This window comes from Sarcophilus harrisii, chromosome 2, assembly GCF_902635505.1.
Source record: "Sarcophilus harrisii chromosome 2, mSarHar1.11, whole genome shotgun sequence".
In the NCBI taxonomy this organism is placed as follows: domain Eukaryota; kingdom Metazoa; phylum Chordata; class Mammalia; order Dasyuromorphia; family Dasyuridae; genus Sarcophilus; species Sarcophilus harrisii.
Genome location: NC_045427.1, coordinates 585,896,069 through 585,913,564, shown reverse-complemented (window position 1 = coordinate 585,913,564; position 17,496 = coordinate 585,896,069). Strand labels below are relative to the sequence as shown.

At 37.2% G+C, this 17,496-nt stretch overlaps 1 pseudogene; it reads left to right on the top strand.

Moving 5' to 3' along the window:
• Positions 1 to 1,262: 1,262 nt before the first annotated feature.
• On the top strand, positions 1,263 to 7,541 carry LOC111718741 (annotated as a pseudogene).
• Positions 7,542 to 17,496: the final 9,955 nt, after the last annotated feature.

The following is a 17,496-nucleotide window of genomic DNA, read 5'->3' as shown; positions in this document are numbered from 1 at the left end:
TGGCTCATTAGCCACCAAGTAAGAAAATGTTTAGTTTTAGATTCCACTGGAGAACTGATTCTCTTTCTTCCATCACTTAGTGTTCATAACCCCATAAATGGAGATAATAAGAACAGTTAAAACTCTCCAGTTGATGGGCTTGAATGAGTTTGCTGCCATATGAATTATGGAATTATGGAGGTTAACAAAAGTGTATCAAACCTGGGAAACTCTCCAATTGATAAGGATTCGGGCAAGTCAGGAGAGCTAGCTTTTGAGAGAGCTTAAAACTTTCATGTGCTCATGCAATCTGTCTGTATTCTATGTATAATTCAACTTTTTGATGAGTATGTGAAGCTGAGGAATGGAATAGGGTAAGAGAAAAACTGAACAGCTTGAAACACCTACCTTGTCCCTTGCCTCTCTGTGAATTTCTGGTTTTTGACTCTACTTCTGCCTCAGGCACAACCAATTGACCTCTAGCCTGGTTCTTTATCATCTTGTTGATTTGTGTTGCTTTGTATTGGAATATATATGTCTTCACTATACTTCTCCCCATTCTGTAACCAGGGAAATTTTTAATCAGCACTAAGTATCCCGCTTAGTCATGGCCCTTATTGGTTAGTAGCATGGACCTTGCCTAAGGCCTGAGGCAGAAGGACCAGAATAACTGGAATCATTTCTTTAGAACAGACATTCAATAAAATTGTTGATTGAATGAATCAATCAATAATAAATAAACTGATAATGGTAATGTACAATTAATGGTACTTGGGGCGTGGGAGGATCATCAGTCATCTAGTGTTGGAATCCTTACAAATTGTTAAGTCATGAGAGTTGATATAGAGACAATAATCATCTAATTTAGCCAGTATGATTGTTCTGATCCTACGAGGAGATGTTATGGGCCAGAACTTGCAACAAGGTACTAAGTGGAATTGAGGAGACAATGTTTAAATTTAGGTTAGCATTGATTTAATCCTACAACAAATAATGGTTTCCCAGTGATATAATGATTGATGTGTACTCAGTGAACAGCATATAAGCAAGAAGCTCTCAGGGCCAAAGAGCACTCTGGGAGGAAGCCCACAAGCCCACTCTCGGAGTTGGAGTCAGATTCATTCCATCTTCCACCTTTGTGCTGGCTGGAGGCTGAAGAAAGCAGAGGCAAAGGACAAGCTCCACTCTAGCATTTATTAAGCACCTGCTATATGCTGAAGAGACTATGCTAAACTCTGGGGACACAAAGAAATGGACACTGCTCTCAAGAAGTTCACAGTCCGATGAAGGAGACAACATGCAAACAACCAGTCAGTCAGACAAACGGATATAGAAAGAATAAGTCAGATATAGTTTCTGACAAAAGGCAGCAGACTAAGAAGGATATGGAAAAGCTTCCTGCTGAAGGGAAACTTCAAGTGAGACTAGTAGGAAGTAAAGAGATGGATCTAAGGGAGGGAGAGCATTGCAGGTATGGAGGACAACCAGTAAAAATGAAGGCTAGTGTCATTGGACTGAAGAATATGTGATGGGATATAAGAAGACTGAAAAGGAAAGAAAATACCGAATTATGAAGAGCTTTACATGCAAAATGATTTTATATTTTATATTTTATTTTATTCTGGAGGTAATGAGAAGCCACTGGAATTTATTGAAAAAGGAAGTGATATGGTCAGATGGATACTTTAAGATCAATTTGACAGTTAAGTTGAAGATGGATTGGAATGGTCAGAGGCATGAGACTGGGAAACCAACTAGTAGGCTATCCCTGCAGTTCAGGGATAAGATAGTAAGGGTCCATACAAGTATGGCAGCAGTATCAGGGGAGTAAAAAGGATACAAGAGATGTTAGGAAAGTAAAAATGACAGGGCTTAACTGCTGATTACATAGAAAATAAGAGACAATGAGGACTAGAAAGTGTCACCTAGATGACACTTTAAAGTGTACACTGTACCATGTTTTCTCTCTGATTTATTCAAAAAGCTATAATTGAAGCCAGAACAACTGGTGAAATCACTAAGTGTGAGATTTTGGTGGAGGATCATGGATTAAGATATAGGCATTTTATAGGGTAGACCTTTGAAAAATGCCTGAACGGGAAATAGTTTGCCATTATACTGGAAATTAAGATACTAGACATTCAGTATAACCACTAGCTAAGCATGACCTTGGCCTTTTTTGATTTTCAGTTGGCTTTTATAAAATAATTAAGTAGGATGTGTGATTTAGTAGGTCCCTTCCAACTCTGAAATTCCATGATTCTAAATTAATTTATATAAATGTACGGATTTATAAGTGTATAGATAACGTTCATTAATACAATTTGAGTTGGCAATTAACTGATATATTTGAGGGTAGGGGGAGTGAGGCAAAACTGTGAATTCCAAATAAAGATGTTTTTAAATGAGAAAACTGAATTAGTATTGTCTTACTCATATTTAGCATAAGGGCTAAAATATCACATATGTCACAGGCTTAGGGTTACTGTAGGAGAATGTCAAAGCCAGGAGGCAAATCCAATAAATCTGACCTGTACCCATGGCGACTAATTTATATCTCCATAGCATGACATATTTATGTTCATATTTTGTAAAGATATATTTTTAGTTATTTCACCTGATGTTGTCTTGGTCTATTTTATATGGTAAAATGATTTCAAGCTTAGTTCCATCATGTCTGATTGGCATCACCTATTAAAAAACTCACTTTAGCAACCAGATACAATGAGAACCCAAAGGAATAATAGTTGAAGAGAGGAAAAATATGCATTAGTTATTTCCAAAATTCCATTAGCCTACAAAAGTTATCAAGGCAACAGAATGGAATTAAGCTTAATAGGCAAGGTCATGATCTAGAAATATTTGTAGTTTTCCAAGAGAGTGTTTGCAAAACACTGGAGATAGCATGGTGATCAGTAAAAACTGATCAAAATAGAAACAAGGAAATAAGTTCAAAACTTCTATTAAGCCATTCATTAATTTCTGTTAAAATTATAAATTGATAATTGACTGGCAAGTTTCTCCATCATTCCAGTGAAACTGTCCTAACTCATAAAATTGCCTTAAGAACTATTGTGCCATTCAATAACATGAGTAATTATAAAGTCTTGAAAATCAAATAGTAAATGTTTATTTAAATAGACTTATAAACTATTAATTATTTATAGCTCATGTTCATATTACTTTATGGTTAGAAACGACTTAAAAAATGGCAGAAACTCAGTTGTTTCACATTTGGAAAATGGATGCAGTGTTAAAGAACTGTCCACCATTCAAGATCAGCCAGAAAGAAGACCAAAGGCTGATAGGGTCGAGCTCAAAGTGCTCAGGTTCAAAAGGACATTTGTCCAGCAATTGAGATGAATAAGGACAAGTGGATATAAACTCATGTAAGAACTCAGTCCTTTCAGATTCTTTACTTTGTTTCTGTTGCATTTCTTGAACTTTTGCCAGACCTTCGATTATATTTACCTATTTTATTTCTTGGATCTTGATGTGTCTGTAACTGTCAGACTCTACTCCTATGTCTTAATCAAGCCTCCTTCCTTTATCCCCTAAATACTGCTTATTTTGTGAAAAACATGATTCTCCTGTCCAGAACAACCCAGCCCTTGATTCTGGGACTTCTTGATACTGAAACTATTATAGCTGGTGACTGCCCTACTCAGACTACACCACCCTGCCTGAATTTTAACCCATTCCTCTGACTATATGTGCCCCCTGGTAGAATACATTCAGTATTTTAGCCTTTTGACAACCATGGGAAGCAAATTCATTTTGAAAGTGAGGAAAGTGATGCTCACAGAAAGTTAAGTGACTTCTCAGGGTCACACAATAGAAACTTGAATCTAGGTCTTCTGACTTCAAGTTCAGCACATTTTCCATTTTAAACTTCCCTTCAGATTTATTCAGAGAGAAAAAGTGAGATGAAATTATGAATTCCAAATAAAGATTTTTTTTTTTTAAAGGAAGGAAGTAAACTGTCCAAAAAGCTGTTTTCTCAATTACCCATATGGTCCATGATTTGGGGGAGAAAAAAAGGTTTTTTTAAAGATTTGGAAAACTAAAAAAAAAAAAATCCTCCTCAAGGGACTAGAAATTTTTTGCTGGATTTTGCTTGAGGGGAAAGAAAGGGAGGTACATTGCCTCTTTTTATTGACCAGACATTCTCAGAGATTTAGAAAGTAGGATCTTCCCCTTCCACCTCCAATAACAACAGACAATGGCAACTTTAGTGAAAGTCAAAGAAAATAGTGGAAAAGGTTTGTTTTTCTAGATGAAAGACAGTAGGAATGTTTTCCCCTTTTTTATAAAGGGAGAAGAAAATGCAATTATCAGTAATGATTTTTTTTTTAGTTAGTTACCAGGAACACCAAGAGGTAGAAGGGTAACATGAAATAAAGAGATACAAAAGTATGGAGTAGAAAAATAGGCAATATGATAAATAATTAAGCTATATTGAGAATAGTAATAAAATGATAATAATAAGAACATTTATAATAGTGCCTACTCTGTGTGCCAGATACTGTGCTAAGTGTTTTTCAAATGCCATCATTTGATCTTAGCAATAATCCTTCAAGGTAGAAGTTGTTATTCTCTCTATTTTACAGTTAAGAAAATTGAGGTAAACTCAGGGTTACATAGGTTATTAGTATGGCACCAGGAATAGGAAGTTTTTTTTTTATGCACTGTGAGGAGTGAGTTACTAAAAAAGGTAGATTTTTTTTTGTTCTTTTTGTTATTTAAAAGAGCAGAGAAAAAAATGCAGCTTTAAAGCCTTTTTTTCCTCCCAATGAGATACTTCCTATACATATAAGGGGCTACACATATTTTTTTCTCCCTGGTATATCCAGCATACATTTTATACCTGGTTGCCTCAGGGTGTATTCATGAATGATTTAAATAATACAGACGTATTGTCCCTGTGAAAATAAGGGAAACTGAGATATAATATGGAGAGTGATTTATATGTTCTCCTGAATCTCCTTGGGAAGTGTTGAAAGAGGTGGGAAAGGGCATCATATTATAAAATTCACCCTAAATCAACATAATTTTAAGGAAATATTTGGTTGGAAGTGTGAGGCATAAGTAGTTCCTGATCTCTAATAGAACTCTTATGTAACAAAGTCTGTGAGGAACCAGAGTACAAGGGAAGGTTTTAGAAATGTTTTGGGGTTTAATTTTCTTTTGTCTTAAATTTTTTAAAAAGTGTTTCTTGAACTGGAAACTGAGTGGATGCCCATCAGTTGGAGAATGGCTGAATAAGTTATGATATATGAATGTTATAGAATATTTTTGTTCTATAATAAATGATCAGCAGGATGATTTCAGAGAGATCTGGAGAGACTTACATGAACTAATGCTAAGGGAAATGAGCAGAACCAAAAGATCATTATACACTTCAATAACAAGACTATATAATGATCAATTCTATGGATGGGGCTCTCTGCAACAATGAGACGATTCCGGTCAGTTCCAATGGTCTTGTGACGAAAAGAGCCAATTGCTTACAGAAAGAGGGCTGTGGGAACTCAGTTTGGCTCACAACATAGTATTTTCACTGTATTTGCTGCTGTTTGCTTGCATTTTGTTCTTTCTCATTTTTTTCCTTTTTGATCTGATTTTTTTTGTGCAACAAATTTGTGGAAATATGTATAGAAGAATCACATGTTTAACATATATTAGATTACTTGTGAAAATAAAAAGCTTTAATTAAAAAAAGTTTCTTAATATTTTTTGTTTTCATATGACAGTCAATATGTTCTTATCCCTTCTTCCCTAGAGGATCATTCTTTGTAATAAACAACAAAAAGAAGAAAAGACAAACCTACACAATAATATATAGTAAGTTTTACAGTGTGTATAATATTTGACACCCATCCCCCTCAGCAGTCAGGGAGATACATTTTTATGTCATCATATGACTTTTGGAGTCAAGCTTTATCATAATCACCCAGCATTCAGTTTCTTTTTTGTTGCTGTTTTTCCCATTTGTATTATTTCAGTAATATCATACATCATTTTCCTTGCCTTCTTACTTCAATTTAATCTTATTTTCCAGTGCCCCCCTGTATTCTCCATATTCATCACTTTTCTTTTTTCCATTATCTAGTATTTTATTTTTCCCCAGTTATATATAAAACAATTTAAATTTTTGAGTTCTAGATTCTCTCCCTTCCTCCTTCCCCATCCTTCACCATTGAGAAGGCATAGCTGATGTCATGCAAAATATTTCCCTAAAAGTCATAATAGGTATGAGGTAGGAACTCTGAATTGTTTTAATTTTCATTTTTCAAATACAATAGTGAGAATATTTTTTCTTAAGGCTATTGATAGCTTTGATTACTTCATTTGAGTACTTCATCTTTTGATCTTTGATCAAGTGGGGAACAGCTCTTATTTTTTATGTTTGTCTCTGTTTTATATATATGTATGTATATATATATATATACATACATATATATATATATATGTATATATATGCATGAAAAGTAAAGCTTTTATCAGAGAATTTGCTTCAAGATTCTTTTCACAGGGAAGGAAAGGAACATAGAAGAGGAGGCTGTGACCAGGCCAATGCTCGGGTCCACAGAGCTCCCGCTTCTTGGAGAAGTCCCTTAAGGTGAAGGACGATTTCCAGCAGCTGTACAACAGTGTCAGACAAGAGGACCTAACCAAGAGCTGCACGGAGTACAAAACGACCATGCAGTTCATCTCAAAGACAAACCAAGAAGGATGGCAAAAAGGTGGTGGTCTGGTCACGCTACAGTGCTATCCGCCTCCAGTGCAGGGATCGGGCTTACACTCACCATAAACCGTTCCGCTGTCTGGGGGGAATTCCGGCCTTTCGCCCGGCCCAATTCTTTGGGCCCATCAGAGTCTCAGTGATTAAGGAGTGGCAGAAGGCAGCAGAGGATATACTGGGCTTTATGGTCAACATTATTGCCCTTGACTAGAGGCCCTAACTCAAAGAATTCTTCTGATGTGGGGATCTAACCCATCACTCCGAGCCCCAAAGAGCTGCACGTCCTGCTGCGCCAAGAAAAGACTTGGGTCTCCCAGCCTCTGCTAGCAGAGCATTTGGGGTGGGAGGAGCTTGAGGATGAGACGGAGCGAGTCCAGCCTCCTTCCAGGCTTGCCCAGGAGACCCTCCATCTTATGTTTGATCATGGGGCTCCCGAAGAAGAGATGGGCGCTCACTGAGGCGGAGCTGGCTCTCTTTGATCCATTTTCTAAAGAGTCCCGGCCCCGGCCACAACGCCATCAGTTGGGCACAGACCCAGACCCAGGATGAGATACCCTAGGAGCAGAGATGAGAAGGAGGAGGAAGAAGAGAGCCCACGCCCAGCCTACCTGAACCCAGCTCTGGGACTCATCACCAGGGCCCTGAAGGACCAGTGGGTCCGGGCCTAGGCCTCGGCCCTGCAGGAATACAAGAAGGAATGGACGTGCTTCTCCAGGGGATGCCCGGTGACCCCAACTGTGCCTGCCAACAAGAGGTGAAGAGCAAAGTGGTGGAGTGTGTGAGGCAGTCAAAATAGATTCTGCATCTCCACCTGTAGCCAGTTCTTGCTGGCTGACGGCTGGCCTCAGTTTCCCTATTAGTCACAAGGGAAGCAGTATATTTGTACTATCCTTTGGGAGTCTCACAGGGGTCTGCCTCTTCTTCTGCATCCTTGACGTTTAATGAAAACGTTCTGGGAGTCCGATCAGAATTCAGCCAAGCTGGGTCCACACAACTGCCAAGTAAACACTCTCTAAGTGTCCTTTAGATATTGCCCTGCCCCACCTGTTGACCCACACTGACCCACCTGCTCTTCCTTGTGTAATACCTTTTATCTCCCACCTTCAGGTCTTTGCCCAGACCCTTCCCTGTGCCAGGATTGTCTTCCCTCCTCACTGTCTCACCCAGAAGTAAATAAATGAATGAATGACCCCCCAAAAAAATTCTTTTCACAAATATTATTGCTAACTGTATTCCCCCCATTTATTCTTTTCCCTTTCCTTTCATCCTGTTCCTCCTCAAAAGTGTTTTGCTTCTGACCATCCCTCCCCTAATCTGTCCTTCTTTCTATCACCTTCCCTTCTTCTTGTATCATTTTCCCCTCATATTTTCCTGTAGGACAAGATAGATTTCTATACCTGTAGAGGGTCACAGTCAGTGGGGAAACTCTGGGGGAAGTATAAGACCCTTCAGCCCAGAGGAAACCTACTAAACAATGTCTAGTTCGGCTCCCTATCTCTCCTAAGGGGTCTTGGCCTTCCTGAGAAGTCAGGGGGCGGTGACAACCTGTGTTGAGATTGAAGCAGAGTGATACCAGGTGGAAGAGTGATACCGGGGGCAAACTACATAACAAGTTGTTTATGTGGTCCCACCTGCCCAGTGTTGTTTTTGTTTCATTATAAAAAAGAGAAAGTCCTTGAAATAAACAGACTCCATTGTTCCATCATCCTCAGGAGTCCTGCTTCATCACTTCTCCACTAGGAAGGTATATTTTAATCATCCCAATGTGGGGGCTCTAGAAAGCAGGACTCAATATTTTAATCACTCCAGTGTGGGGGCTCTAGAAAGCAATGGTACATTTTGTCACCCCAATTTGGGGGGTCTAGAAAACAGGACACAACATAAGCCCAATTGAGTGTGTTATTTCTTCTTTGAACAAATTCTGAAGAGAATGAATTTCACTCATTCTTTTCCATATATACACATCATAAAAGCTTTTTCTTCTTTTATGACAAATAATTTACATTATTTTTACCTCTCCCTTTACCTTTCTCCCAGATTATTACTTTCTCACCCCTTAATTTCATTTTTTTCTAGATATTATCCCTTCATACTCAACTCATACCTGTGCCCCCTGTCTACAAATATTCCTAACTGCCCTAATAATGAGAAAGTTCTTATGAGTTACAAGTATTATCTTCTTTATGGGAATGTAACCTTAAAGTTCCACATGATTTCTTTTAGATAATTAACTTTTTATACTTTACCTGAAATCTTGTATTTTAAGTCATATTTTCTATTCAGCTCTGGTCTTTTCATCAAGAATGCTTGAAAGTCCTGTATTTCATTGAATATCCATTTTTCCCTCCTGAAAATTATACTCAGTTTTGCTGTGTAGGTGATTCATGGTTGTGATCCTTCCTCCTTTGCTCTTCAGAATATCACATTCCAAGTCCTCCAATCCTTTAATGTCAAAGATTTCTTAGAGGAGTAATATTCTATTACATTCACATGCCACATTTTCGTTAGGTTTTCTCTAGTTAATGGGCATTTATTTCATTTTGAGTTCATTGTAACTATCAAAAAAATCATGCTATAAATATTTCAGTGAAAATGGTAATTCTATTTTTAAATTTCTCAGAATAGATGCCTAGTAATAAGATCTCTGAAACAAAGAATATGGATACTTTATTCATTTTCTTAGTGTACTATGAAGCTATATTTAGGGTTATATGTGATAATATACAATGACAGAGCTATGATTCTATGATGGCCCACTGGTTCACTATTGGGAAAGGGAATAACTAATGCCATTTTCAAAGAGATGAGAAGAATTACTGTAGAAATGAGCTGCAGAAAGAACAAAAAACTGGAGACCTGACCTTCAGGAGAATGACACCAGCTGGCTACAGAAGTAATGGAGGGGGCACTGACATGTAAGAATAATTTAGAGTAATATTCTAAGTGATTGATACAATAGGTCACTAGGAAAATTGTTCATTGTTAAGTATTGTTTATAAGTACTCTGCTATGAGTCTCATTTGTATACTTTTATGTTTAAGTATGGTCATTCTTTCAGCTTTGCAAACCACTTGGCAGAGGAACACCACTGTGATGAAAGATTCCTTACTTAGTGTCTAAATAGAAGAGGAAGTTTCAATACATGGCGAAGTTTTTCAGATGTTCCTGTTTGCATATCATGACACTATGTTGATTGCATCATAAAGAACAGGTTCTTTATAAAATCTACCACCACTCAAAAGAGAATGACCCAAACATTGAGAGAAGAAAAATCAAATGAATAAAAAATGTTTATTACTGGGACAACTAGGTGGTGCAATGGATAGAGCACCAGCCCTGAAGTCAGGAGGACCTAAGTTCAAATCTGATCTCAGACACTTGATTTATTCTAGCTGTGTGACCCTGGGCAAGTCACTTAACCCCAATTGCCTCAAGGGGGAAAAAGTTTATTACCTAAAACTCTTAGTGTTATTGAACAGGGTAATCCTAAGGAACTGAATCTCCTGATCCACTTGAAGAAATGTCAGTGAAGCAGATTTGAATAATGGTTTATTTGTAGGATATAAGGAGCAGGTAACATAAATGCAAAGAAGTACCTCTTTTAGACTTTAAGTGGACACATTTGTAGTTTATAAAAGTCAGGCATGGAACTGAACAATTGGAAGAGACTTGCCTTTCTGCCCCTATAGATTTGGGATTCTGAACTTACCTCCTTGTCAATAGGCTGAAGGCAACAAGGGCTCACTTTTATTCCATTGGACAAGTACTCACTTGTCTCTTGGAGCTGACTGATCCATATATAAATTCTATTTACCCTTCTCCTTGTTAGCCTTCAAAGTTCTTTTTTGAATATTTATTCCCATTAAAAAAGATATCTGTTTGTCTCCACAGTGGCTCTATCCAGGTCCAAGTCCAAGCTTACAGGCATAAGGCCTAGGGTTCCAGGTACAGTGGTAGCCCTCCTCTTCATTGTGACCTAATCCTCCAAGAAAATTTCCCCTCTCCTTTTAAGAAACCTGCCAATGCTGGCAATATCTGGGTGTAGACTGATACCTGATACCACATTTCTATACCTAATTTTGAAGAGTCAATAAGATCTCACCAGACACCACTTTTCAAAGTATAGTCCATCTCTCATATTGAAACAATTGTAGGGCAGCTCTGTCTTTCACATGCCACACCCACATACCCAAACTCACAGTTACACCCATTCCTCCCTGGGGCTCTTGGAAAGCTTCTCTGAGAGTCCACCTTGGACACTTCATGATGGTTCTTGACTCTGCCACTCTGGTTCCTGGTTAAACTGAAATTTTAGGCTAGGTAAGTGCTATATTCAAAAAGAAAAAGAATCTTTACCCAGGACCAGCAGGATGCCCTCTCATTTCTATGGCTGCAAAAGTCTTGGCTCTGAAGCTCCATCTCCTAAACAGCTGGATCTGTTTCAAGCTCCAAGCTCTTTCTTCAATCCTGTCTACCCAGAAAATTATGGTTCAGGAAGCAATATCCATCAATTCCTCTCTCAGGCTGTGTCCAAGCCCCCATGACCATATGTTTTCAATCCAAGATACCATTGCTGATTGAGGAGGGAGGAGTAGAAATCCCTTTCCTGACCCCCACCCCCCATCTTGTTATACTCTAAAACAGCTTGCTGTTTCATGACTGACTCAACCAGGCTTAAGTGCACAGAGGAAAAACACTAAGGCAATGCTTGACCTGTGGCAAGGCCTTGCCATTTGCCCAGTTGTATTCCAGGCCCTTTTATATGCAAATATAGCCATTCAAAGATTGAAAGAATTTTTTGTCCCATTCCCTTATAGATGAAAAATATGGCCAGTTAAAAGTTTAAAAGGAGTATACAACAAGTATATTACCTATCCATAAAAGGTGACACTCAAAGTCTGGCATTCTATTTCATCAAGTGGAAGGGAGAGTTCCACTGATCAGGGACAATATACTATCATAAGAATTGGATGAGTAGCTCATCAAGTTAGTCTATCAGTCCATGTTTCTTGGACCAGTACTGTATTTTGTTTGTTTGTTTGTTTTAGCTGAGGCAATTGGGGTTAAGTGACTTGCCCAGGGTCACGTAGCCAGGAAGTGTTAAGTGTCTGAGGCCAAATTTGAACTCGAATCCTCCTGACTTCAGGGTTGGTGCTCTATCCACTACACTAACTAGCTACCCCAGGACCAATACTGTAAATGGATAATGAGCAGGACCCAGAACTAGATACAAGAAAAAGAAAGGGATGAATTTCATTTGGGAAATTAAATGGTACTTTCAATAATTTCAAGCTACTAGCTGACACAGACCATTACCTTTTTTCAATTGTGCTTTTCTTTCAATGTTACCATATGCCTGCAAATCACGAAATATCACAAACTCCAAAGAATAAAAGTTGCAATAGAGAGAAGATTGGTGAGAATAAATAGGCTCTGGGATACCATTGATGAGTTGTGTGTAAGTGGTAATCAAGTATATCATCCTGGAAATATACAGTCAGAAGGGATAAATTGGTTGGGTGCAGAGAACCAGGGATAAATACTCGTGACCTGAGTGCTACTTTGGTAATTCTAACTCTGGATTTATTTTCCCACTGCAACAAATGCACTAGCAAGAAGGGTTCTCAGAATAAGCAATCCTCTCATAAGCAGGATAACATAAATGCTTTAACAAGAGTAGTCTGCAATAGTGTGCAAGATGGATCAGAGTAGGGAAAAAATAATCAAGTAAATTAAGAGACTCTTGTGGTGTGACAGGGACCTCAATAATGACACACAACTTGCCTCAGAGTTGTTGGGAAACAATTTTTATAGAAAGTATCTGGTAAAGGCCTCATTTCTCAGATATATAGAGAATGAAGTCAAATTTATAAGAAAAGTTATTTCCCAGTTGATAAATGGTCAAAGGATATGAACAGGCAATTTTCAGTCAAAGAAATCAAAGCTATCTGTAAGCACATAAAATGCTCTAAATTATTGATTAGAGAAATACAAATTAAAACAATTCTGAGATACTACCTTATACATATCAGATGGACAGAAAGGGAAAATGATTAATGTTGGAAAACATGTAGGAGAATTGAGACCCTAATGCACTGTTGGTAGAATTGTGAATAAATCAGTCATTCTGGAGAGTAATTTGGAATTATATCTAAAAAGGCTATACCCTTTGATCTAGCAATACCACTTCTAGGTCTGTATCCCAAAAAGATTTTTTTAAAAAGGGAAAAGGACCTATTTGGACAAAAAATATTTGTAGAAACTCTTTTTGTAGTGGCAAAGAATTGGAAATTGAGGGGATGCTCATTGATTGAGGAATAGTCAAACAAATTATAGTGTATGATGGAATGGAAGGGAATACTATTGTTCCATAAGAAATGGTGCTATTGTTCTTTGTCCTTTGTTCTCAAAGAGGATTTTGACATCCTGAAGGTGATGCCATGATATGCAAATAAATTGGATTTACGTGAGGGAGGCTGGGCAATGTCACCTGCCTCACTTTCTCTTCTAGAGACATCTGCCAACATTAGGTCCCAGGCCAAGCCTCAAGTCTTCATTGTTTGGATTCTGATTGACTCAGAGTGAAGATATGATGAAAAAGTTGATTTCAGAAAATCCTGGAAAGACTTCCTCAAATTGATAAACCAAGAGAACAATGTAGACAGAAACAACAATATTCACTTGTGAATGGTTTAACTCTTCTCAGCAGTGTAATGACAATTCCAAAGGATTAATGATGAAAAATGCTACCCACATTCAGAAAAAGAACTGATGGAGTCTAAATGCATAATACAACATACTACTTTTGATTTTATTTTTTCATGTTTTTTTTCTTTTGGCATTTTTTCTTCTTTCACAATAATAGAGAAATATTTTTATATGATTGTACATATAAAACCTATATTGCTTACTATCTTAGTTGCTTACTATCTTAGGATGGGAAGAGGTGAGATAAGGAGAAAATTTGAAATTCAAAACTTAAAAAATGTTAAAAATTGTTTTTACATGTAATTGGGGAAATAATATTAAAAAACTAAAGTATTGCTGTAAGTTTTAAATTATTAAAGATTATAACAGAAACTCTCTTTATCAATTTAATCCTCTCTACTGAAGCTTCTAAGAGTAAATATTTCCATAAAGTGGAGGCATGATGACAAAAGACAGTAATTCAAAGTGGAAAAAAAGCAGATCTGGTAGTCAAGAGATGGGTACCACAGACAAAGGGCATAGAGGGATAGATGTAATTAATAAATTATTGTGTTTCACTTGTGTCTGACTCTCAATTACTCCATTTGGGGTTTTCTTGGCGAAGATACTGGAGGGGTTTATCATTTCCTTTTCCAGCTCATTTTACAGATGAGGAAACTGAGACAAACACTTGTCCAGGGTCACATGGCTAGAAAGTGGCTGAGGACACATTTAAATTCAAGAAGATGCCTCAGTGCTCTTGGAGGAGCTTGGTGATTCATTTGTTCAATGAAACCAATAAAAGGAGAGGAATCTATGACTCTATGAGTTTGAAAGCTAATTTAGCAGCCTGGTATTCCAGAGTCCAGGTATGTAGCCAGGGCAGTATTGATGACACAAGAAATAAGGAGTGACCTTTAGGAGTGACCTTCAAGAGTGCTCTTCAGGAACTCTGCCTAGCTGAAACAAAGGCTTATCCAGGATTTATACCATTTTTTGAACATGTACTTTGTGGGACCAATGTTATAACTGAATTAAGTTCAACTTTCTTTCTGAAGAGACTAAGGTGGTGTATATGGAAAAATATGAACTGAGACTTAAGAGAAAATATTTGTTTTTGTTATATCTTTTAGAGATATATCCTGTTGAAAAGATTAATTGATGTTAAATGTTTAAATGGAACTAGGACACTATCCACTGGTACCTAACAGGAAAGAAACACAGCAAATAGGAACTGAGCGGTTGGCAGTAGGGTTATCCTAGAATCTTGGGGAGGAGATATAGCAACCTACTTCTGGGTGAAAGTCCCAGAACATGCTTACTACATATGCAAAAAGAGTAAAACACTTCGTAAAGTATCTAAATTTTCCTTTCAGTCAAGGGCATGTAACTAGGGCTTAATGATATAGAGCAGATTCAGAGGGAAAGTGGCATTTCTAATATGTTAAAATGTAAATAACTCTAGATTATGCTAATCTATCCTAACCATGTCTATTTCACTAACAAGATAGTAAGAGACAAAATTTGAGACTAAATTCATTTCCCTAGAACTAGAAATTAGGGAGCTGGGCATTGACTAGATGATACTTCACCTTTTACATAAGAAACTAAGCTTGTGCTTCTGTATCAGTACTGTTCCATTGGCTCCAAGGGACTGGGCTCTTTGATCTCTCCCTTTTCCACAGAGGGGTCCCTCTATTTTGGGCTCAGGTACCAAGTGCTATAACAGAACTAATATTGGTTCCAAGAAAAGCTGAGGTACTTCATCTTTCCACTGAAGGACCCCTCTACTCTGAACCATCCCACATAGTTCAACTTAAATCATAATCAAATGAAAAATAAAAATAAAAGTCTTCCTATGTCAGAAGGAAAACATAGTTCATACAGAGAGCTCGGATTATATGGGATTCTTTTCACAGGGATTAAGGATATGAGATTGACAGGCTCTTTCCCCCAAACTTTTCAGGTAAGAAACTAAATTATCTTGAGTGAAAATTCTTCCATGATATCATCCAGTGATGGGTTCATACAAAATTTCTAGGTTTCTTTTTTGGTACATCAAAATTTCTCTTTTGTGTCTTTGCCATAGGCAATTCCTTTGGAGGCTTAAGCATATTTCCTCTGGGTCTCTATACCAAAGGGCACTCAAAATTTCCTCCTACTATATCCCTACCACTCTAAGGGCAATAGTTTATACCTCACCCCTTACTGGGACAAGCAGGTTAACGTAAAGCATGCTCAGAAAGCCCACAAATATATCTGGGGCTCCCAAAAAGTAATTAAGCCAGAAGGCAAACCTTATTCTATGGACCTCAGACAAACAGTCTGGAATTATATCAGAAATAAGTCATTGAGGACTGATTAAAAGAAAAATGTGAACATTTACAAACTATTATAATATGCTGTAGGCAGATATTTAGGTACTAGTAATTTCAAGAATGTGAATTGTATTCTTTTACTAGCTATAATACTCATGCTGGAAATAGTTACAAAATACATCTTAACATACAATCATTCAAATAAGCAAAAGTTATCTCAAAAGAACAGATCTGGCTTTACAAGAAATACACCAGAAAAAAAAAAAAAAAAAAAAACCTGATTCTATAACTGCAGGGTAAAACAAATTCCAAAAGTTCTCGGTTGAAACTTTCCCCTGGGTTCTAACAAATTCTAAGGGTTCCAAATTTTATCCCAGGTAAAACCATCAAAAAGAACTCTGAAACTATTTACATTAGCAGAGCAAAACTGATCAACTTATTCTCATCATTACAGATACACACACAATATGTGTGTATTTTCAGTACTCATAAATATATTTCAAATACAAGGTAATTTGGAGAGAGAGGCACAAGTAATTAAGATAAAACTTTATGTAGATAGTGTTAACTGATCTGAGTTTTTCTAAAAGGGAGATAAGGCAGGTGTGATCTTTTATCCCATTGATGCTGCTCCAGATAGTACCTGGAAGTATAGTAGCAGGGCAGTTAGATCAGAATCACTCACTGACCAATCAAGCTCAATCTCAGGGCAAAATTCTAGGGTGAGAATTCACAGAAGTTAGCAAGACACTTTTGTTATTATTTTGTCACAGGGTACATTCACATTTTTAAAACAAACTATTAAAAAAAATGAACTGAGAAGGATTTTTTTTGACCAAAGGACTACAGGTACTTGTAAAGCTATGCAGCTTAGAATATAATGACCAAGGGACTTTAACAGGGAATGATGACATCACCACCTGCTGGAAACTGAAAATCTGCAGGAGTTCTCTACTAATGGATTGTAAAAGGCAATATCTATTCAAAATCTTGTCCAGTGTGACTTCAAATGATTGAAGTGATATATTGGCCTGTGAATAGTTTTACATATCTATTTGCAATGAGTAGTATTGTTATTTACATTTTATTAAACCTTCCTTTATTATTTGTAAACTGTAATTTGCAAGGGTGATGGCAACATTATGTTGGTAAGAACACATAGAGTGTAAAATTCACAAATAAAACATTCTTGAGGTGTTCAGCTGCTATGAATGTGTTTGCTAGTCCATCAAATAAAAGTTTTCAACACAGGCTTTTGTTATTTTTTTCAGTCATATCTGACTCTTTGTGACTCTATTTGGGGCTTTCGAGGCAAAGATAATGGAGTGATTTGCCACTTCCTTCTCTAACTCATTTAATAGATGCAGAAACTGAGGCAAAGAGAGTTAAGTGATTTGTTCAGGGTAACCCAGTATCTATAGCCAAATTTGACTCGGGTCTAAGTGACTCTTGGTCTAGTACTCTGTCCACTGCACCATCTAGCTGCCCCCAATAGAAAGGCTACAGATATCCATTTTGTATTTAATGGTCCAGACAACAACTATTAAGCACCTACTGTATTCTTAGCACTGTGGTACATAATAGAAACACAAAGATGAAAAATGGCAGTAAAGGGATACATGTACTAAATAAATTTTGGGGTAGTATGTGATGAGAAGAATCAGACAAAAGTAAAAAGAAAATTCAAGGAAAAATTTGAGGGAATTGTCAAGGATTGTGGTTATAAGATTTGGAGAAAAGTAAGAAAAAAAAAGATTTCAAAAAGTA